At 40.3% G+C, this 23,009-nt stretch overlaps 1 long non-coding RNA gene across 1 annotated transcript in view; it reads left to right on the top strand.

The window, feature by feature from the left end:
* Nucleotides 1-23,009, top strand: part of LOC134170114 (uncharacterized) — a 33,233-nt gene that overhangs the window by 4,281 nt on the left and 5,943 nt on the right. Inside the window, exon 2 of the long non-coding RNA XR_009967133.1 lies at nt 17,070-17,180. This is a non-coding gene — a long non-coding RNA (uncharacterized LOC134170114). The remainder of the gene's footprint in view (nt 1-17,069; nt 17,181-23,009) is intronic.

The following is a 23,009-nucleotide window of genomic DNA, read 5'->3' as shown; positions in this document are numbered from 1 at the left end:
ATAACCTGCATTGCAACAGCAAAAAAAGGTAATTATATTTTTATATTTCAGAAACAATTTCAGGCATGAAGTGTAGATTTCACTGTTACACGTACTTGCAACAGCTATTACCACAACAGTTTGAATATAAAGTCAAGCTTATTTTCAACTAAATGAGAAACAAACAAATTACATTGCTCAGTGGACGGATGATCAATTTCTTATCACCCTGTGTGCTGGTGGAATGGTTCACAAATACATTGTTATTATAATTCAGATAGCATCGATTATAATGCTAGATGTGTTTCTTGTACATCAAAGTATTAATATTTCTGTGTTTTGCAAGAAAATGACAAATTAAGGCCAGCTCCACACAACACATTATTACAAGTGTGGCTATAGTGATCAAGACTGTGAGGGGAAAAAAATCACAGCCCTGGCTTTCAGAGCTACACATGCACCTTTCCATACATTATGGAGATGCAGTTTGTGTTGGCAAAGGAGTTCTTTTTTATGATACAGCTTACTTCATTTGAGGTGCTTTGATTATGCTAGCAAAAATCTTACTTTTTCCCCAGATGAGCTGCCTCTCTGCTAAGGGACTTTGTTAATAGAGAGATTAACCTTATCAGATATGTCTGAGCATGTAACAGTTTTCCATAGTTGCTCCTATACTTGCCCTGTCCCTGTATACAGGACACCCCCACATTGAAGCAGTAGATAGGTAGTTAAAAATAGATGTGTGTAATGTTTGCAGCCTAATTTCAGGTTGTGTTGGAGATGAAGGAGTGGGGCTATTGCTTCAGAAAATAAGGTATTCTGATTTAACTGATCAGCTGAGGTTGGTAAAGTGGGACAACAAAGTGAAGGGCCTAGATTCCTTTTAAATTATAGGCACGTTAGTAGCAACTGTCATTTTTTTTCCCAGGTGGGATCCTTTGTTATACCTGTGAGTTTTCCTCATGGGCTATTTTCCTCTAAACCTATTTGGAGCAGAACCAATCAGGCATTAAAGCATAAGCAAGGAAGTACAGTAATTTCAGCAAAAAATTCCTCAAGTCCAGTGTATATGCATTAAGGAAGGAAGGGTCTGCAGAACAGCCAAAACCTCAGCAGCTGTGAGGTCAGTGTTGAAGACAATAATCGTACCTCTGAGGGGAAAGAAAAGTGGTTGAGGCAGTCTTGAGATGTTACAGTATTCCTTCTGCCTTGTGAACAAAATCCAGAGGAGCAAAAATTGAAAAAGGACAATAGAAACAGAAACTAAACAAAACAGAGAGAGGGCTAACAGGGTGGAGGCTGGAAGAAAGTACTTGAAGATGCAGATGACAGAGGAACACCCAGTGATGTCTGGCACAAAGCTAAAGAAGACAAGAGTGCACATGTCCTCATGGGCACCTTTATTTGGTTATTCTTGGCATTGTTTGTCTTGATACCAGTGTGACAGAGATTTGTTCCTTTCACACCACTCTGGCTTCTATCTTAAATTACATTAAGCTAAATATCTTAAAAAAAAATTGTATCTGCAACATCCTCTGTCTGCTTTGTTGGATGGACCAATTCTAGTTTGTTAAGCTGTGGTATTTAGCCTCACAGTCTTGTATTTAGCTTAATTAGTCTAATATTTAGCAGATGTGGTCTTCATGCTGTCTGGGGGGGGGGGGTATTGCTGAGCCTTTTTGTTTGCTGTGATCTGGTCTTTCTAACTTTTGTTAACCTAATAAATGTGTGTAATAAACTGGAATAAATAATAAATTATTATTCTGGAATGTTAGTATTGAATTGAGGACTGTCAGTAAGTCAGTTTCATGCCCTTGGTGCCAGTATCACCGAGGAGAATGCAGGTAAGAACAGATGTTTCCACTTCTGCACCATAACAGGCTGAAACTGCAAGACAAAACCATTGTCAGGCTGAAGGATTCTATGCAGTAGATTGTGACCCTGCTACTTCTTGTATGACTTGATCCAGTCAGCTGCCGATGTGTGGATAGTCATGATAACTGCATGGGCAGTTGATGGACAGCTGGAAGAAATACCAAAGCAAAGGTATAAGTAGCTTCTGCTTCTCTCCAGGGGTCTGACAGTTAGAAAGTACTACTCTGTAGTCTCATTTGTTCAATATAAGGTATGTCATCTACCAAACGCTTGTGAATCAAACTCAGAGCTTCATGTTTAAACTAGGCAAGAGGTATCTTTGAAGAAGAGATCTGAGATTCATTTAAAATAGCAAGTGGTGTCAGTCTGTTGCATCACTTGATGGGGTATTTGAGTGTTTCAGAACTCACTCTGGAAAAGATCCAGTTTGAGTCCCAGTCCCAAAAATTCCTTTGGATTGGAATTTGCCCAGCTGAGCAGATACATAAAGGATATGAAAGGGAAGAAATGATGGGGACAAAAGCAGAAGTCAGGAAATAATTATGTGGTATTTTACTTAAGCTTGACAAAAACCCAGTCTTTGCTTCATTCATTCCTAAAGAATGACTGCCTGTTTCTGAAACTACAGGAAAAGAGACCTTTTAATGCTTTCTTGTAAGACATAAGAAATAAAGATACTTTATTATAGGATTTTATGAAATGTTGCTATATTATTTGAAATTAATATATAGAGTACGTACAGTTCTATTACAGCTATGTATGAATGAATATATGCTGTGTTTTACAGACCAACATGATAGAAATAATTGTTGTTTCACTGCATTTAATTTCTTCTTATTCATAGTAGGATGCAATAATGGAAGAAACTGAACTATTCTCTTTCACACAGCTATAATAGGTAAAAAAAGAGAGGGGATGTTCTGAGTATATATAGTGTGTAAAATGGAGTTTGTGAGGGATCATCCAGACATGTAACAATCTTGGACAGTCAGACTGGGATAAATTGTCTGGACCTTCTAAGTTACTTCCAGGATCATAGTGACAGAGGGGTCACCTACAAGCTGTATGAGCCTGCTGCTTGTGTATTATTTGCCTTCCTTTCAGATGTTACAGTTTTGAAAGCTGACATCCATTTTCTGCGCATAGAACTAGACCAGTGGCTCGGGTCAGAAGAAGCAGTTCAAATACAATAGATAGATCCTTATGTAATTGCAAATAGTCTACGTGGCTTCTATGCATTTCCATCAATTCATGATTCATTTTTGTGAGGCACTTTTGAAGTTGCAGGCTTTCTTGTTCGCTCGTAATAATCCACAGGCAGGAAGCACTAAAAGAATGAGAAGACAGCAGTGTCCCTGGTATGCAGCAACATGTTTTTTACACACTTTTAACTCCTGTTCTGCCCCTCACCTCTGCAAAACTCGATTTCAAAGCCCTTTAAGCAGAGTACTTCTCTTCCCCTTTTTTCTCATTTCTAAAATGCCCTCACTTCCAGAGAAGAAGAGAACCCATTGACACAGCTTTTGGGAAAGCTACCGTAACTTTACAGACCAACTGTGCACTTTATCCTACTGGGCACTGCTCAGAGGAGGTTGTTCTCAGCTTTGAGCAGCGCCAATGGGAATGGGAGGAGGCCGCTATAGCAGGGGATAAGAAGCATACATTTACATAGGCTCCTTCTTCCTTTCACCTCTCCACTCTGCAGCAAGCATTGGTTTATTTTAGCAATGGCCTTCTGGCGCAGTGTTATTTTTCCCCTGAATAGGTCAGCCTGGGGCCGAGCCAGGATCCATGGCCTTCTGTAGCTGGGGTGACTCGGAAAGCCGGAGATACCTACCAACTAGACAAGGCCTCCAAGTGCTGGACCTGAGCCCACTGCAAGAGCAGTATCCTGGAATAACCTTTCTGATAAACAGCAGAAAAATCCACATGGGGTCTTTTTTCAGAGGCTGAACCAGGCAACAGTGCTGCCCTCTGCTGTTGGGATTCTGGGGAAAAATGTCAGTCATAAACTCCGGCAAAACGTTAACAAAATCTAAGTAGGAAAGCAGTAATGTGTGAATGCGTGAATTATATAATCCTCTCGTTTTATACAGTGTTTCAGAAAGTGAAATGTGCTCTCGTATCTTCACTAGCAGTTTGGTTTGTAGTTACAGAATATAGCTAATAGTTCTGTTGGGTTTTAGTACTGCTGGTGTCCTCGTGGCTGTTCAAAGCATCTTGTGACCCAGAAGTCATACTTTCTGGAATGGATGGTTGTGGTTCTGTGTGCAGAGGGCAGAATTTCCATCAGTGATTCAGATTTTTGTAACTTTGTTATTTTTCTTATTATTATGTAGAATTATTCCTCACAAGTACTTAAGAAAAAGTTATGTAGAAAGGTAAAGCCATCCATAATTGCTCTTGTTTAAGTACAGGATGCACAGAGGTGTCTAGGACTTTTTCCATAGCTAATCTACAAGCCAAGTGTGGAAGCAAACCAGAAGTAATTGATACTTACATCAGAGCTAGAGGGAAGTGTCATTGAGGGGCATTTCCTAGCCCTAATGCAGTACACCCCTGCTTGATTTGGTGCATGTGTAGCCCTGAACCCTTGCACATCTGCAGATATCTGTCGCAGCTGTAAGAGCTGTGTTTAGTGCTCTGTTTGGGAGCATAACAGCTGCCTCTGGGCTGATCTCACCACCCTACTGAAATAAGTGGGCTTGTGGTATATGATTCAGGAAACCACTGTTTCACTTCTCAGAACATGTTACAATGGTACACCTTGATTCTCATAGTAATGCTTTTATCCTTAAAGGTGATACTCACATTTCACTTTTTGATACTGATTTTAAAATCCTTGCCTTCAATTTCTTTGCCCCATACATGCTGCCCCAGCTGTGTAGGGTTTTGATTTAGCTGTTTAGCTGACATGCCTTAGAGAACACAAGTGATGTCTCCTGCTCAAAGGAAAGAAATTTCTCACTTTTGGACTAGTACCTAAAAAAATCTAAATAAAGGCACAACTGATCAATAACCATGTGACTCAAATGATGTACAGTGATAAAAAAAAGCAACTGTAATCATTAAACCTGTCAGCAATTCAACAAACGTATGGTGTGCACAGCTTTGCAGTGGCTTGTTCATGTGGGCAGTTAATGAATGATAAAGTAAATCAAACCTTCTATCAAAATATGTGACTTAATTAGTAGTTTTCTGGAATGTGATTTCAGTGTGAGAAGTGGCTGTAACAGCGGAGCTGTGAGGCTGTTCATTGGCTCCCCCTGCCTTCAGGAGTGAATATTTCCTTTTCAAACATTCAGGCTGCAACCTCCAGCTGAGCTTTAAAGGTGAGGACTTTTGTGCTTGTGTTGTAAACAATAATCAAGCCATATATCTGGGACCATCTGGGGGAAAGACAGAGAACCAGCTGTTTAATTTGTGAGTGTAAGCTGCTGAAATCTGTGAAACTCAAAACCCAGAAAAACTACTTGTGATAGAAAAGAGGGATCTCTTTCCAAAGATAATAGTCTTTGGACAGGATCTCACAATTTGATGCTACCACACAGGCACCTTCTGAGATATATAAAAAATACATGCGTTAGAAATGTCTATATCACTCCATTATAGTTAGCTAGTCGATGTGTAGATAAGGACTCTGAATATTTGCATTGTGACAGGTGAATTGCACACTAATTTGCTGCCTGCACCAATCCTGCAGTGTGAAAGGAGGAGAGCTGCTGAGAATTCATGGGCTCAGTTGTATGGAAAGTGGCAGCATCACCAAGTCCTCAATCCGTATCACCTTTGCACTCCTCCTGCAATATGAAGCTGACAGATACATGGTTTAAGGAGCCAGGTGGAAGTATCCCTTGTGGAAGAGAATCCCGGGTAGCTTAGAAATCTTGGCATCTGGCTGTCAGCTGGTGGGTGCCTGGCATACTCCATTCACTGCTTACTTCTGTCCTTTGGTCACCAGAAACACTAGCTGCTGGACCCCAAAATGATGCCCACTCTCAGCTTTGCAGAATGCTGCATGTGCCCTGCAGTTGCGGTGTGGCAGGGTTAGTAAAAATTGAGTGTGGATCTCATGCTATATATCTTTTATTAATGCTTCTTAACTGGAATATTTCTCAGTGCAGTAACCTTTGTTCTGGAGGAGTTCGGGTCACAGAGAATCAGTTCAGAAGTAAAAGTTCAGTTTGAAACATGCCAGCAAAGTGTCCTAAATTATTCACAACTGTGCTCAGTTGTTTGCTTGAGATCTCTGATACTTTGTTTATATAAGGCAGTATTTTTGTGTTAGGTCTCATGCCATTCCTGTACAGCATGGGCTGGAGCTGTATACTGAGGGACAGAAGGGAGACAATTTTCCACTTACCATATAGGGTATGCAACATATTTTAATTGGAATTGGAGCCTTTCCTGGAATCTCTGCTTACAATTGGGCAATCCTTTTGCTAACCTGTGGCTTATTTGATTTCAATGTGTATGAAACTGTGTTTTCTTGGTATTGTTTTGTCTTTTTTACATTTTCCTCAGAAAACCTGGCAAAATTAAGAGAAAGGTCATTAGTCAGCAGGAGTTTCAGACAGCAGCTGAGTGCACGTAAGAATGATTATCCAGAACCATCTAGCTGTGGGGAGAAGAATTTTAACTTCTAGGAGTGTTTCCTTAAGCACCCTTTTTCACAGTGCCTACACCTAAGTGCATTCAGGGCACACATGGTGTGTTTCTGTATAAGAGAAACTATGTGAAGGAACCACATTATTTAAGAGGCAGGGAAATACTGGATTTTCTAGTTTATTTTTCATTTTCAAGCCACATCTGGACAATCCTCAGCCACCTCCCTATCCTCAGTGTGCCCAACATACCAGTGTTCTGAGCACTAAAAGTCTGAAAAACTTTTCATTATTCTTAGAATGATTATTCTTGCATGTCCTGGTCAGTCATGTTTGAGATTCTTTTTCTTTCTCCAGAGCAGTGTGGCAACTATAGCTTCAAATGATTGTACAGGTTACTAAGTCTCCTGTATCTTTAAAGGAGATATGGTTAATTTTTGTTTGCACTTCATTCTGAATAATTACAGAGAACAATTTACCCCTACTACCAAGTAAACAAGGCAGAAACATCTCTGAAGCTTTGCATTGTCTCCCTAGGTACACATTTTCTGCCATCCATCTCTAACAGGGAGATCACAACACCATTCAGGAATGAGTTTGATAGCACCTGCTAATGCTTTGATTGCAGTCTGTCTGAATGGGTGGAGGCATCAGCTTCATGGTGGTTGTTAGTCACCAACTTGTTTCAGCACAAATTTTCTTCTTCAGATTAATTTCAGATATGGAGTTTTTACTGCTGTCAGAATTTTCACAGCAACAGATACCTTTACATAAGAACTCTCCTAATCCTTTTAGATGGAAGCTTAACTGCACCCAGCTTCTGTTTTTTACTGGCTGTGGTATACCTGTGGATGGCTTGCACTAACTGTATGGAACTCCTTAACCATTTCACTAGTGAGTATTTCTGGGTGTTGTCCTAGATAGAGGGGAGCCACTCTTGAGCTGGAAAGTAACAGGTAATAGTTGGAGGAGATCCTACTTTCTGCTCCCACAGATGTAACCTAAGTCTCTACAAGACTGTGGGGTATGTGAAGCTGTCCTGTCAAACAGCTTAAAAACTGGTGTTCACAGACAGCTTTCTTCTGTGTTCAGCTCTGGGAATAGATTCCTTTTTTTTTGCATTGCGTATTCCACGCTGGGGACAAGAGGCTCTCCTGCACCTCCTACAGTCTCCTTTCCACAAGAACATAGCCTTCTTGGTTGTCATCAGTAGCTATAAAATTCTTCACTGCTTCTTTCTATCTCACTTTTCCTTTGGGAATATTTAAAGGCCTCTTTGTCTTGGAGGTACCAACTAGAGTTGGACTGTCAGCTCTGAAATGTCTGTCTGTGCTGTCTGCTATGAAAAGTTAATTGGGTGAGTGTGATGGGTTGGCCTTGACCAGCAAATAAGTACCCACACAGCCGCTCACTCATTCTCCCCAAGGCAGGATAAGGAGAGAATAGGAAGAGCAAAAGTGAGAAAACTCTTGGATTGAGATAAAGGTGTTTAATAAGTGAAAGGAAAAATGCAAAGTGATGCAAAGGCAATCACTCGCCACCTTCCACAAGCAGACTGATGCCTGGCTAGTCTCTGAGCAACAGCTACAATGGCTACATTGGAAGAGAACCCCAACCCCAGTTTTTATTGCTAGCATGGTATTATATATTATATAACCTTTGGCCAGTTCAGGTCAGCTGTCCTGGTTCTGTCTTCTCCCATCTTGTGCCCACCCCCTGCATTCTGCTCACTGGAGGAGAGCAACATGAGAAAAAGAAAAAGCCTGGATGCTGCGCAAGCACTCTTCAGCACTGGCCGAAAGACCGGTATGTGTTTTAGTCGCAAATCTAAAACACAGCAGCCTACGGGCTGCTAGGAACCTAACTCAGCTGCAGCTAGACCCAGTACAACAGAGCTACCTAACATCAATACATAGTTATCAGAAATGGAGGGTACAGTGTCATAGATGGCATAAGGATCCTGATGACTCAATGGCAGCTCTCAGCTCTTTCTCCTTTCCCATCATATGTTCTCCATCTCCTCTCATGTCAGCACTAGCAATCACACAGCCTTGCAAAAAAACTGGCTTTTTCAGTACATCCTCAGTCCTCAGTTGAAGTTGTTATATAGGCGGGGGACTGGGAAATTGTCAGAAGTGACCTTCCTGGAATAGACGTGTGTCAGTTTGTGACAGAGCTGTGTGGTTTTACACTGTGCTTGTATTTCATCATTCTTGTAGACTCCTAATTAATCTCCCCATTTCTACTTATTTCCTACTAAATAACTACTATCACATGTGGTCTGTAGCTTCTACTTCAGCTTTAGAGCAATTAGCTAGAGAAAACTATATGGAAAATAGTATCGAATAGTTTGCTTCTCTGAGGATGTGATAGATTAATCCCTCATTAGCAGTTAACTAGAAAAAGGAACTTAATCTTTAATGTTTGCTACAGAACTAGATATAAAAGTTGCTCATATGTTACGCATTTCAATGCAATATGGATAGAGGAGCTTAATTTTTTTACTTCCTGTGTTTTCATAGTGTCTCTATACGTAGGTCTTTACAATATGATATATAGTGTACAATGCTTTGCAACTTTTTTGTTGTTATTTTTAAATCTGAAACATACACAACAACTTGGTACGATTTCCGTGTGAAGTTCCTCTTCTGAAAAACACAAGTGTTATTTTTGGAACGTCCTTGCCACTAGATGGCAGGGCGCCCTTGGGGTAAAGGAAGCACTTAAGTAGGATGTGTTCAACAGTAATGTGCTCTCAGCCTGGCAGATCTCTCATTGAGCTTATCAAGAGTTTTGCTGGAGTGAGGAGTGGGTGGAATGCTGGAAAGAACTGTAATTATGTTATGACCCTTTGACAACACTGGCATGCAGTTTTACGTTTTCTCCAGTACAATAGATATCTTAGTTGAATTCCACAGAGCTTGACGTAATAAGATAATACAGAAAAGCTGTGGTTTAACCACAATCAAACCACAAGTCAGTGTTGGTGAATTTGTTGGAGGAATCTCTTGCTCTTGTACACGTGCTGCATTTGCTGTGCCAAGTTCTGAAATACTCAATCAGTCCTTGAAGTGAATTGCAAGGAGGAGACTGGCCCAAGTTGTGACCTTGGAATCTGGCTTTAATTAGTTTGGACTGGCACTTTGCTGCAGGAGTCAGATCCAGTTAGCATTTAGAAAAGTTAAGAGCTCTAATTTTCACTCTTTCACACCAATTTCATCTTAGTGTAATCCTAATAAATTCAACTGAATGACACTTGTATAATGGTGCTAAAACCCAGGATACTTATTGTTCAGCTGAAGTTGGTATAGTCATCAGAATATTAAGATGAGGAAATTGTGCACATTTACTGATCCCAAATACATAGGTGTACCTGGGCAAAATGAGTGTAACATCCCTCCAGTCTCATGTGGAGTAATTTCTCTTTTTTTTTAATACTTCATTCTAAAATTTAAAAATTCACTTAACATTTAAAATGAATTAGTTTATAAAAGGAATGTGGTTGACAAAATGGAAAGTTTAAATTCAGTGAAACAAATACAGCTTTTTCAGCTTTGTGAAAAGCTGTTTGGAAGAGGGCATTGTTCAACTTATTAATTTATGCAAAAGATATTTTCAAATGGTGTCTGATCTGACATGTTGTGCGATTTTTTTTCATCACATTTTCAGAACCTGCTTACTTGTAGTATTTGCCACTGGCTAAGTTTTGTTACAAATGACACTGCTTAAGCCTGTCGAATCAAGACTTGGATCCTTCGGCTTTCATGAAATATAAGAATTTTTTTGCCAAGTTTTGCCCACGCTCAGTTTGGGAAAGATCTACATCTGCTTTCACAGAAAAAACGTATCAGCTTTCATAGTCCCTTACACAAAGATGTAGCTCTCTTGAGGCTGCATGCATTGCACATACACTACTCATACACTGCTTGGTTTGCACTTAGCCTTCTTACCTGCCTTCTTCATCTGTGTGCAAGGGCAGATTTTAGAGCAGGATGATCTAACTGGTGTACTTCCAATCACATCTGGACCGAAGCTGAACACAGATTTTTCCAGGGTATCAGCCATGAGGCATCTCTTGTGCTCCAGCAGAAGGTGCTATATTTTTAGTGGGCACAGTGGAGCAGCTGCAGTGTGCAGATCCCAGCTGTGAAGAGAGCAGGCTGTGCTGGCAAAGCTGCAGCAGGTACACGGCTTCTTGATGAGACGCGCTTGGTGGAATTGCCCAGGCAGACTCAGTCTAAATGAATGGAGTAGCAATTGCCTTAGCCCATATAATGTAAGATTTCTTGTTTGTGCTAGCACAAATATTTCCAAGTTAGTTGTGAGATTTTTAAGGTTCTTTTTCAGAGAAAATGTCCTGTTTGGATCAAAACCTGCACTTCCTTTTTATATCATTTTTTTGTTTTGTTCTGTAATAAAGACTCTCTTTTGCTACCTGCCCTATCCAAATGGCTTCTTTCTGCTGAGTCTGCATCTAACTTCAGAAATGTGCTGTGGCATCTCCAGCGGTTCTTCAGGCTTGGGAAATGGCACCTCTTGGTGCCAAATGACAGTTCTTGAATCAGGAAGCTGCTTCTTGAAGAAGTCCTTTTCAGCAAGAAATAATGCTTTATTCTGTCTATTAGCCTGTTACCCAGCCTGGATTTTTCACCCATGGTGTACGGGTGTGGCAGTGCTCCTAGGATCAGCCAAAGCAGTTCACACCCTCCATTGCATATAATGTCAACAATCCAGATGAAGGGCTGGGGTTTACATCATTCTCCTTCATATATGGCACAAAGGAATGAGAGGCTGCTGGGCAACTCTTGGATAATGAAGGCCCCAGGGGCATGAAAGCTAGACCTGAGCACAGTGTAAAGCAGCCCTGAGGGTGTATGTGGGGACACAGCAATGGTCCTGCATGGTGTCCCTGCTTTTGACATCTTCTCTGAGCTTAGCACCTAGAGGAAGACAACTCTGATAATTCTTGATCATTTGTCCTAGCAGAATCCCTGTCAGGCTTCTCAAGATGGCTTTTGACTTGTTACCTGCTGTTGGAGCAGTAGTAAGGGGACAGAACTAAGGCCTTGTACTTCTCACAATTAATGTACACTTGGCACTGTGAAGTGACTAGCCTCTTCAGGAATGTACTACAAGACAGACCCCCAGCATCTGAGAAATGCTTGCAGATCCTACAATGCTGTTGCAGGTGTCTGGTTTACTACAGAAAGGTATTTAATAGTCAAGCACAATCACTTTTTTCCATTTTTATTTTCTCCCAATTCCTGTTGTTTCTACTCTTATGTAGGAAACTGCTGCTGTGGCATGTTTAGTACAGACAGGTGGTGATAGCTTGCAGCTTTTTAACCACTACTTTGCTTAGACCTCTTCTGAGCATGAGTTTTACAGTACTACAAAAATCAAATGGTAGCATTGGAATAGCTTTGTCTGAGGGGAAGATGCACAGAACTGGAATCTGGGAGATTCCTTTATTAAAGATAGAAAGGTTTGGACTAAAGGGGTGATTTAAGAGGCATGACATGAAAGTTCATGAGACCTGGTTTTATTTACTAGGGTTGTTTGACTGTGATCAATGCATCCCTTATCCCTTCCATGTCAGGTCAGTAATTATAAAATCCATGAGTTTGTGAAGGGCACAGGTACTAGGGCATGACAAAAAGTCATATAACTATCTAGACATGCTGAACAATAGGGTTTATGTATCTAAGGAGTGGAATAATGCAAGATACAGAAGGGAAGTACACACAGTGAACTGGTCAGTTCAACAAAATACTGTACATGTACCACATGGTGCATTGTTAGCTGTCAAAAACAAACATATTTTGGACACAGTATGGACTTGCTTGTGCTTGCAAATGATCCAGTATCCCTGGCAGTTTGTTGCCTACCAGCAGGGTCTGAATAGCAGGATAAAAATAAAGACTGGAAGAGCTTGAGGCTGTAGGAGCACCTTGCTGCCCAGAGAACTGGGTTAAGCCCTGCTTTGCTGCTGGAGTGGGCATCCTTCTGGCTGATGCTTTACTGGGGAAACTGTGATGAAATGGGAAACTAGTTGTGTTATGCTGCCGTTTGCCTAGGTGGTGTGAAAAGGAAGATTTTCTGGAAGGAAGTAGAACTTGTTACTTATGCCAATAAAACATAATTTTAGATTCCGTGAAGTCCATTGTTAAGTTTTCTTTTCATAAATATTTAAGTACTTGCCCAACTTCTTGTTGCTGATTCCTTTAAAATTGCCAAAAGATTGTTTCCAATTCCTTTGTGGCTCTTTGATTCATTAATGTTGCTTTCACAGGTGAGATGCCTGGTTATCTCTTAGAAAATGCACAAGAGGTGCTGAAGAGAGGCCATGTTTTATAAGCAAATTTATGCTTTGCCTGGCAGCAGAAACCAAAATTTCCATGCACAGGTTTGCACACAGGAATTGTATTGCTGTGCACCTCACAACTTCCTGCTATTTCTCAACAATTTCAAGTACTTCTGCCTTGCCTTTGTTCCTTGGACAGATCTGAGGTCACACTGCTGGAACAATCCCCTTAGCTTGTATTTCTGGCTATATCATGCCCTGTTTGAAAATTCTTCCCACGTATTTCTCCTTATAATCACATCACTATAAATATTTCATTCTTGCTTCAAATGCACAGGGTTCAGGGTTTAAGGCTTGCCTATCCCTCTGACCTGGTCTGCTGTCTTACCTGCCTTGCCATCTCTGCTCCTGTAGCATGCTGGTCCTGACACCTTTCTAAGTTCTCCATCTCTGCTTTTTGTGCTTTTTCCCAGTGGTCTTCTTGCAGAGGATGGCTTTATGCATCTTCTCTTTTCCACTAATGACCTCTTAAAACCATGCTATTTACTTGATACCCAGGAGTGGTGTTTTTATAGATGATTAAAAGACACTTCAGTAACCTACTGAAACAGTTGCAACATTTCCCATTGTATCTTATCTTCATCTCTGACTCTTTCATTTAAGATCTGAGAGGTGAGAACTGCCTTTATTTAGAGATATCACAGATATTAAATGTATGATAAAATGGAAATAATAATTTCCCAGTTTGCATGTGCAAATGTAGGTATTGGTACAAAAAAAATCACATGTGGCTTCTTGCAGGTGCTCCCTTTGCCAGCGTTCTGGGCTTCTTGCCAAAGCATTTTCTCTCAACCTCGCTGTTAACCAGTCCCTTGCGTTTTGCATCAGCTTCTCTCTAAATAGGCTTAGCCCTCCAGTTAATAGATATCTTTTCCTCAAGCCCTGCCCATTGCACCTGCCTTTGAAAATGTGCCCTGGAGAGCCCAGTGATTCATCTGTTGTGTGCTGTTGCTGTTTGATTAAATCATTGCTTAGTTTCAGGTGGCTGCATTTGCATGCTGGAGCACTTGATCCTCCTGTTTACTGCTTTTGTGTATCATGGAAGTGTTTGTAAAGCTTGAGGGGAAGTTCAGAATGAAAGGTATAATATCAGTGTTTGGGATAACAAATGGTATGGGCTGTACACTCTCTGCATTCAATGCTTTTTCTGTTTCCACACCAGTGAGCACGATGGATGTAATGTAGTCACAGCATGTTTCCAGAAATCCTGAGATCAGTAATGTAAAATAGGTCTTTGGAATTTTAATAATGGAGAAAACGTCAGTATGCAAAGTTGGTGCAGCCTTGTTCCTCCCTTCCCCCAGTTTTACTCCTTTGGACTAGTCTGTGTATTTTCTGACCTTGCAGATAAGACATAAGACAGGGATAGGAAACCCTCCAGAACCTTGTATTGATTCCCGAGCTATTCCAATAGGATTCACCAACCTACAAAGTAAATGTATACAGGTGTATTTTTAGACCAGACCTTCAGCTCCCATCTCCCTGGATGCATTTTCGGAAGCTTGGGGACCTTCAACAGTGAAATGACTTTCGACATCTCCTAGGAGGGACTGTGGAACCCAGAGATTACTGGGTTCTTTCCAGACTGCTGTTTTCCCTGGCCACATTCAGGGGCAAGTTGTGTGTCACTGGCAATGTTTCAAGTCAAAACAGTGAAGTGTTGAAGAGAGCATGATTCTGACCCACCCTCCATATAGAAATTACATTATTTATTTAGCCCATTAAATCATGGTGGTGTTTTTCTCATAAAATAAATTCATACACTGTCAAGTATATGTCTGGGGTTTCAGAGATCAGCTGCACAGATCAGCTATCACACATCAGTTATATGCTAATGCTGGGGGAAATTATACAGAGGAAAGAGAGTTAATTCATCCACGTGGGTATAAATAAGTCCATCTTGGCAGTTGACAGTTCAGTAACTTTCTTGATCGTTAAATTTAGACAACCCTTTTTTTGTCAGCAGTCTCTTCATGTGGCTTGATATGGAGAGCAATCTGATACATTCTTCTTACTAAAGAAGTATGATTCAAAGCTCTCATTGTGATTTTTGTGGTGCTGTGATTCGTTCCATGTTAGAGAACTGACTGTTTAGCTCAGGCTACCAGCCAGTAATGAGATATCAGCCTCCTTAAGTTAAATTAAATGAGCAGTTATTCAGAGCTACACTGAACCTATAGAATGAGAAGTATTCTCAGTAACAAGTCATGATCAGATTGGGTTCAGTACCAAGAAAATCCTTACTCATTTGCCTATTATAGGGTTTTGGTTGGTTTGGGTTTTTTTCTTCCATTTGGTGACCACAGAAAGTGAAGATTTTTCTCCCTCATTTTACATAAAAAATCTTCTTGATTGACAACAAAAAAAATCATAGTTTATGTTTTGGGTGTTTTTTTTTACAAACGCTTATACTGGTGCAATCAGAGCACTCTTCTTTTGCTGTGTGGAGGGGGAAAATAATACAAGCCAGATCCCACAGAGCAGACTCTCCGATTACTGACTGAAAGATGATTTATTCGCAGCTAAAGGTGCTGAAATGATCTATATGTGAATTTCTGTGTCCTTCTAGGCTTTACAAAATTCTTGTAGAGGCAAACGAAGTTGCCAGACAATTCTTTGTCTTAACTCCAGAACTATGTTCAAAAAGCTTCATTTTGCTTTTGAAACAGTTTGTGGCTTTGTTGCTCTCCCACCTATTTGAAGATAGTGAAGATGAATATTAAAAGCTGTTTTCTTTACCCCAGATACATATGCTTGCTATACAAAATCATAAATGTTGCAGCAAGTACTGCTCTTTTCCTTCCTTTGGATCCTGTGTTACTTTACGTGGAACCCATTTAGCTTTCTTTGTAACCATGGTTATACACAGAGAAGTAATATAATGACTAAACAATCTATCTAGTTTAGTTGCAGAGCTAGAAGTTGGCCAGATTACATAACTTTTTGGCTCTCAGCATTGACTCCCCACTGCTTATGCTTTATATACAACTCAAACTCCGTTCTGGGATGGCATCCTTTGGTGCAAGTGATGGAGAGAAGGATTAGGAGATTTTGTTTAACTGATCAGGTAAGCAAATAGATGTTGTCCATTATCACGTATGCAGAGAGCTAGTCTTCAAATGACCCTTGCAACAGTGTTTAGCCCCAGAACAGATATGGATTCCTGAAATGTTGTTCTTGCTGGCAGTCCCCAGCCAGGCTAGGTTTTATATTCTTCACAGGCGGGGGAAAATGCTACAGGTTTACATTGTTTCTTTGTGGTTTTGGCAGAACTCAAGCTTCACTGAATGCACGTGTCTAAATGAAAAGTAATGTAGATATGTGAAGCTGAAAGCCAGTAAAATAAGATACTGTCAGCTGAGGGCACATGCAAAAGCAGCTGTATCTGCCCTCCTCAGCAGACTTCCTCAGAGATAAAGCAGGGTAAAGGATTCTACAGAATGAGCCATTCTCTGTGCTCCAAAACTCTGAGTCAAAAATCCCCAAAATAATTAAGGACAAAGGCCACTCTAACAGAAAGGTTTCTTGAGTTATGTAAATGGAAAAGCATGAGGAGGAAACCAAAACAACAAATAAATATTATGCTTTGTATACACTTTCATTGCCTTGCCAAGGAATATATCCCCCCAAAAGTCAGCCGAGTTTAATCAGCTTTGCCAAATGATGAATGAATGCCTTGTTCTTTATTATTAAGTCATTCCTGTTTATGTCAGTATTTCAAGGATTATGTTTTGATTGTTCTGGGGAGGTGAAAACACTTTCTTGCTGATGAATAAACACTGACACTTTTAAATATTTGTATGCAAAATGTCCTTAAAGCCATTATGAAATGCTTTCTAAAAGCATTAAGAGTCTGTTTCCCCGAAAAGACAGTTTTTCTCTACATTTTCTTTCATGCTAAACAGTCCAAATGAAAAGCCTTTCAGAGTTAACTAGTTTAAGCAATACCAGTGTTTTAGTGTAATGAATAACTTTTTATAGAGGACAATTGCACACCACTCAATATGCTAGTATTTCTATTTCTGTGCCCCACCAATGCAGGGATTCTAGGGTAGAATTTCTTTCTTTGAGAAAGCTGAAGCGATCAAAACCCTGATTAACCTCTGATATTCACGTGGTGCTCTTGATCTTGAGGACCGAAGCAGTAACAAAGAGTTAATGGCAGCCATATGCTCCGGGTATTGTGGGTACTGTTGACCCAAATGTGAACTCCCCAAGCAAGTGCTGCTAACTGCTGTTTGTTTCAGGTTTGGTGTGGAGATTACTGATGAAGAATTTGTGCTGCTACTTGACAGAATCCCCCTTGATGAAGATGGAAATGTCAGATACCACCAGTTCATGGCCAGGTTTGATTCCTGGTATGCAGTGTATGCATTTTCTTTCTCATTTGTGAGTAGAATTATTTTTAATCTAAAAGGTTCACATACCATTTCCAGACTGATTCTCATTCCTTAAATGTGCTCCTTTATGATATCTTTCTTGCATGGAGTATTCTGATTACATTTAAAATTAGTTAATGTTACGGGTGCATACTGTTTATAATTTAGTTGCTTTTTATATGCTAACTATATTTTAGAAGAAAGACTTCAAAAGTATGTAACATACTTTCATACTTTCTGAAGGCTGCAAAATATGAGAGAGTTCTAAATAAATTATAATAATTAAAAAAAAAAAAATCTCTCTCTGAGAACTTGAAGCATTTATAGGCCCTATACATAGCCTGAAGTACTTCAGAGATGGTAGTATTTGCTGATAGAAGCTCTACTCAGCCTCCAAAGCCTAGCTGTGAATTAGGATTTGATCAAAATAACTAAACTTCAGGCTAGACAGAGGTATTTTATTATTTTCCAAAAATTAGGACTAAATCCCCAAAACCATTATATCAGTAGCAGGGCAGAAGCCAGACATTGCTTAGGTGAGTGAAAGTCTTATGAAATCTGGGACTGGAGAAAGTCATTCCACCTGTGAAATATGGAGAAGTACATCCCATCACTTTCATGCACACTTGCATACTCATTAGACTGCTCAAATAGGACTGCAAATGTTTTTGAGCTATTTAGCAGGTAATGGTGTATATAATTTGCATATACACATGAAGCACACGTAGAAGTCTGAGTTCACTATTATAAAACCACATGCAGTACCTTCCTGCACTTCAGGTAACAAACCAACAAAGTATTGCAAACCTGATGCAACTGCTTCTTCCTTCCTATTCCACCAATTGCTCTTTCACTCTTTCTTTTCCTCAGTCTTTGCCTTCCTACTTCAGGAAGCTTTGGAGCTGAATTCAGCTGTCTACACATTTGCACATAGAGTTTTTGGATATGACACAGGATTATTGAGGTGCATATGACGTTCTAGAATGGTATCCTCTAGGCAATCTCCAAGAGTGTCTCAAAGGACCCTGGAATGGCTTTGGGCAGTCTCCTGTTCCTTGCATATTTCTACTGCCAGTGCCTCCTCTCCAGTTCTTTCTTATACAGCCCTCTGACTGGGTTGCAGCTATGCTGAATTTGGTTGTGCATGAATTTCTGTGAAGTATCTCATCTCTAGGAGTATTCCCTGATTGTCCTCTGTCTCCTCTTCTCACCCTTAACACAGCACAAAGACTGTCTAGCATAGCTGACCAAACTTTGAGAAACCAAAAGCATCAAAAATAAAACATAGAGATGCACAGGACCCTACCCCCTTCGCCTTGCTGCGCACTCAGCTGCAGTAACCCTCCTCTGTGCTTCCTGCCTTTTTTCACACACACATTGCTTCAGATCCCATGTCCAGGTAAATTCTGAAATTAAGACAAGCTGATGTTTTTGAAAGAGGCAAGATGGTTCTTCTCAGCAGTGTCTTTTCATATCAACTCATGGATCTGGATACCACATTTTTTTCTGTTTCTAATAATTCTAATAATTATTTTCATGTGTTTGCTTATTATTAAAGTGACACCACAAAGGAGCTGCATTTAGCCCAGGGTGTAGCACTGGCTGATACCTTCTCTTGAAGTGTGTCCCTAAGAGTATTCACAGCTATTCATAGCACTGTAGGAGAGCTATCACTGAGCCTTTATTTCAGCAATAGAAAACCTGTGCTCTATAATATTCTTTAGGATGTCAGCAAGATAGCAGTTAACATGCAGGCTTGGATCGCACATTCTAAGAGCAGGAGCAAAATTGAACATCGTGATTGGTAGTGACATGTGGGAAGCCAAATTTGTACTAACCTAGCCCTGCCATCTTCAGGCCCTTTGCAATCCAAAGTGAACTGGGAACACACTGGGGAATAAAATCCTACCCCTGAGGCAGACATCTACCAAAGAACCAGAGAGAACATCCAGGGCTTTGCTGCTGAGTTTCAAAAGTCATTTAAAACACCTGGTCCAGCTACATAAAGCAGTGAAGGAAAGAATCTACGATACTGGCAAGTTAAAGCTGCCTGCTATAAATGGGACTGCACTGAGAAGGGAGCCTGGATGCATAGACAAATGCCACAGGAAGTGGAAAAAAAAAAAAGCATATGGGGTTACGAAGGCTCTTTTCCCCAGGTCAGCCAGGGGCCTATGGACATGCCCAGACTCATCTTCGCACAAAAAATCATGGGACCCTAGAAGCTGAACTACCATCTCTTGCCAGTGAAATATTAGATTTTCTCTCCTCAGAACTTCTGCAATCTGAATAGTTGATTGCACAAGTTGAGTTTTATATGGGCCAAGTCTTGCATGACTCCTGTACTTGCTCTGCTATCAAGTGCTACCCAGAATATGTATAGGTTCGACACATGAGCACCAGCAAAATGTGGGCTTTTTTGCCAGGAAACCCTCAGGCATACCAACATCGTCAGACACAGAAGTAGACCATGTGTACGAATAAGAGGATGAATTTTATAAGATGTGGTCTGTTTTAATTGCAGGGGAAAAAGCTGTTAGATTAGAAACCTAGAATAAGGGAGGAAAGGATTTTAGGGACTAAAGTTACAGCCTGTCCCTTTTGTCTCAGTAGAAAGAATATAACTTGATCATTCAGTGAAGCAGTGCTTTCTCTGCAGTCTGTTTTTTTTAACTGATCAGTTCCATTTGCAAGTCAACCTTCAGAATTCACTAAATCCAGCAATTTCAAAGGTTATTATCATGCCTACACCTGTTGGTTAGAAATAATTAGTGTTTATACAGAAATCATTATACAGCATAATTCTGTATTTGAACGTGATCCAATTATATATGCTTACTGGGACTGTTGTTGCTCAAGTCAAGTGGGAGAGAGTGCATAGGCCCCATAGCATAGCTTAAGTAATAGCTCTTTATTTGCTCTATGTTGAGAACCTGAGGCCATATGCTTCCTTCAGATTAGCTCTGTTAACATGGGGTAATTTCATTTATTTCAGTGCAAAACTGGAGTGTAATTGAGAACGCAATGTAGGACTGAGATATCATAATTTTCACTTTCATCACCCACCTTCAATGTTTTCCCTCCTATAAAACCAGATGTTGCTTGCAGGCATTGTCCCAGCTTCTCTGCTGTATGAGATGGGTTCTCCCCAGCCAGAAGCAGAACTCCCTCAGCAGGATGCAAGGAAAAAGGAGAAGGAAAGAGAAAGGTTGGGGGTTGAGCTGAAGACAAGGGGACCATTTACCAATTGCCATTGTGGGAAAACCAGACTACCTGGGGAAAATGAATTTAATTTACTGCCAAGTTACATATATTTAATTGGTAATATATGAAGAAAAAAGACAAACATTAACATACATAGGGAAGAGACCTTTCTCCCTCCTCTTTCCCAGGATCAACTTCACTCCAGACTCCTCTCCTTATTACCACCACCAGTTACACTCAGTCCCTTCAGCAAGGAAGCCAGTGAAGCAGTGTGGAGTGGGGAGGATGTTATGGTCAGGATGTAGTGGTTTCTCTCTGCTCTTCCTTCCATTTTGATCTTTTCCTCTGCTCTGTCACAGGTCTTCCATGGGCTGCTGTCCCTTCCAGGGTGGAGGGGGGGGCTGACAGGGATGCAGTGTTTCTGCAGTATCCAAGATTATTTATATCTCCTGTAAATTTAAGGTGGTACAAATGCTTTCTTCCTACCTTATGTAACTGCTGCTTAATGGGCTTAGAAGACCTGGCCAAAGACAGCCATTGTACACTGCCAGAGAGAGCTATCCTTGTGAGTGAGCCTACCTACACAGATGGAGAGAAAGCTCCTTCTCAGGTCAAATGGACCTTTGGCATCTAGTTTGCCAGGGGAGAAATTAAGAAACCACCACTCGGGTAAGTTAAGGACACATCTAAATCACAGTATGCGTGAATATCAGCATGTCCTGGAGTCACAGCTCCAGTTTCTCCATATCAAGGATGAGTCTGGAATATGTTGTGATTCCTTTCTGTTTTTCCCACTGACAACATGGCATGCAGGAAGGAGATGCACTGGTAGACCTATGTCCCTTGAATAGATGCCTGGTATAATCTCAGGACACAGTCAGGCTTGGAATCTGAAGCTGGTCCTATGTGTCTCAGTTTAGACATAGTTTCAGAGTATTTCTTGATTGCATGGACCTATCTTGCTCATTTTCTCTTAGGAAAGGAAAAAGCTTACCACTTCACTTTTTCCACACCTGTTAGTCTTTAAATAACTTATATGAAACAAGAAGTTAAATGAAGCAGCTAGGAAAATCTAAGATACTTCATTAAAATTAAGATGTTTCATTTACTGAAATAACATTTTAATTGGGAATTCAGTTTACTATAAATTAAATGTATTGTTTATCTTCAAATAAGGTGTTACTTTGATTGGAAAGAAGCATTCTGAAAGATCTAAGTCTGACTGAAATGGCTCTGCTTTGGCTTGAGATGGTTTCCCATTTCAGACAAGTGATCTGTCTTACTCATCCCTCCCTCATTATCCAGCCAGGTAGGCCTAAGACAGACTGCAAAAGTACAGGATGAGCCCCAGGAGACAGCATCTGAACAGCGTGTTCACTCCCAGTCTCATTAACAAGAGGATAACTTAAATAATTGCACTGACTGGAAACAGAAGACAGTTTGTGAGCCTGAGGGAATATAATCAGCAAGGATAAGATGGAAACTTTTGTCCACAGTCATAGATAAACCATACAGAGGTTTAGTGTAGCAAGAATAGTAAAATCTAACTTCTTTTTCTATAATGGTATTTCATACTAGCAAGGATGGTAAGTGGATTAATATAGACAAAAGTTATTAAGAATCTGCTATAGGTATGTGAGACAAGGTTTCTAAGGAAAGGTAGATTTATTAATTATGGGCACTTTAGACTTTAATTAGCCATGTTATAGTGGCATTTATGGCTCATAAACTCCAAGAGGATGCAATTACCCAGAAAGCAAATACATCTGTAACTTGGCTTCTACTGCCTGGTCTGCAAATAGCTGGCTATAGCTGTAGCAGACTGTTTGCATGTATGAAATAGAAAGGAGATGTTATAGCAGAATTAAGGCACTGGTTGCAATGTTTGTGCCTCCGACCTCTTTTGCCTCAAAGTATATTCATCGAAGGAAAGGTTTAGACCAGCTCAGTTTTCACGATTTATGTTTGATAATGGTACTTTTGATTCCTTGCCTTTTACAGTGGAGCTTTGTTGTCACTCTTGCCTTGTGAGTGGCACAGCTGGAACTGACTCCTTCAGTATTTGAAGGATGATTGTGCTGTGTTCATTCCTTGTACAGTACATGCAAGAATAAATTATGTACGCCAATTATGTAGGATGGGGTTTGAAAAATGCTCAAGATATATACCCTGATGTCAGTGGAAACTGTGATTAAACCCCCTCCCAAACTTACTGGTTTTAGACTGTGTAGCTACATAAGAAATGCTTTTGAAAATTGTAAGTAATTTGCCTTGGCAAATTTATTTATTGCTATTCTAGAGTGCTGTGCTATTCTCCCAGTAGATAGCTTCATTAGGGAGCACTGACATCAAGTCACTTTGGTGAAAAGCAGAGAGCCATATAACTCTGCAGAACAGTTACTTTGCCTTGCAGACGAGCTTTTTTAATGTTGTGTGGTTTTGATGGTGTTTTGAGAAGTTATAATGTCATCTGTAAACCCCAGTGAGCTAAGAATGGTTTAAACCTGCAAAAGTATAACAGTCTGTACTGGAGGGCATATACATGTTAGTTACGCCCTTGTAGTTTGCTGTGTCATTAATACTGCTAGATTTCAGAGGCAGTTT

This window comes from Pezoporus occidentalis, unplaced genomic scaffold (genome assembly GCF_034315485.1).
Source record: "Pezoporus occidentalis ecotype Australia unplaced genomic scaffold, CSIRO_AGI_Poc_V1 ctg1, whole genome shotgun sequence".
Lineage (NCBI taxonomy): Eukaryota > Metazoa > Chordata > Aves > Psittaciformes > Psittacidae > Pezoporus > Pezoporus occidentalis.
Note: the sequence above shows the minus strand (reverse complement) of the source record. Positions and strands in the feature narration are given on the sequence as shown.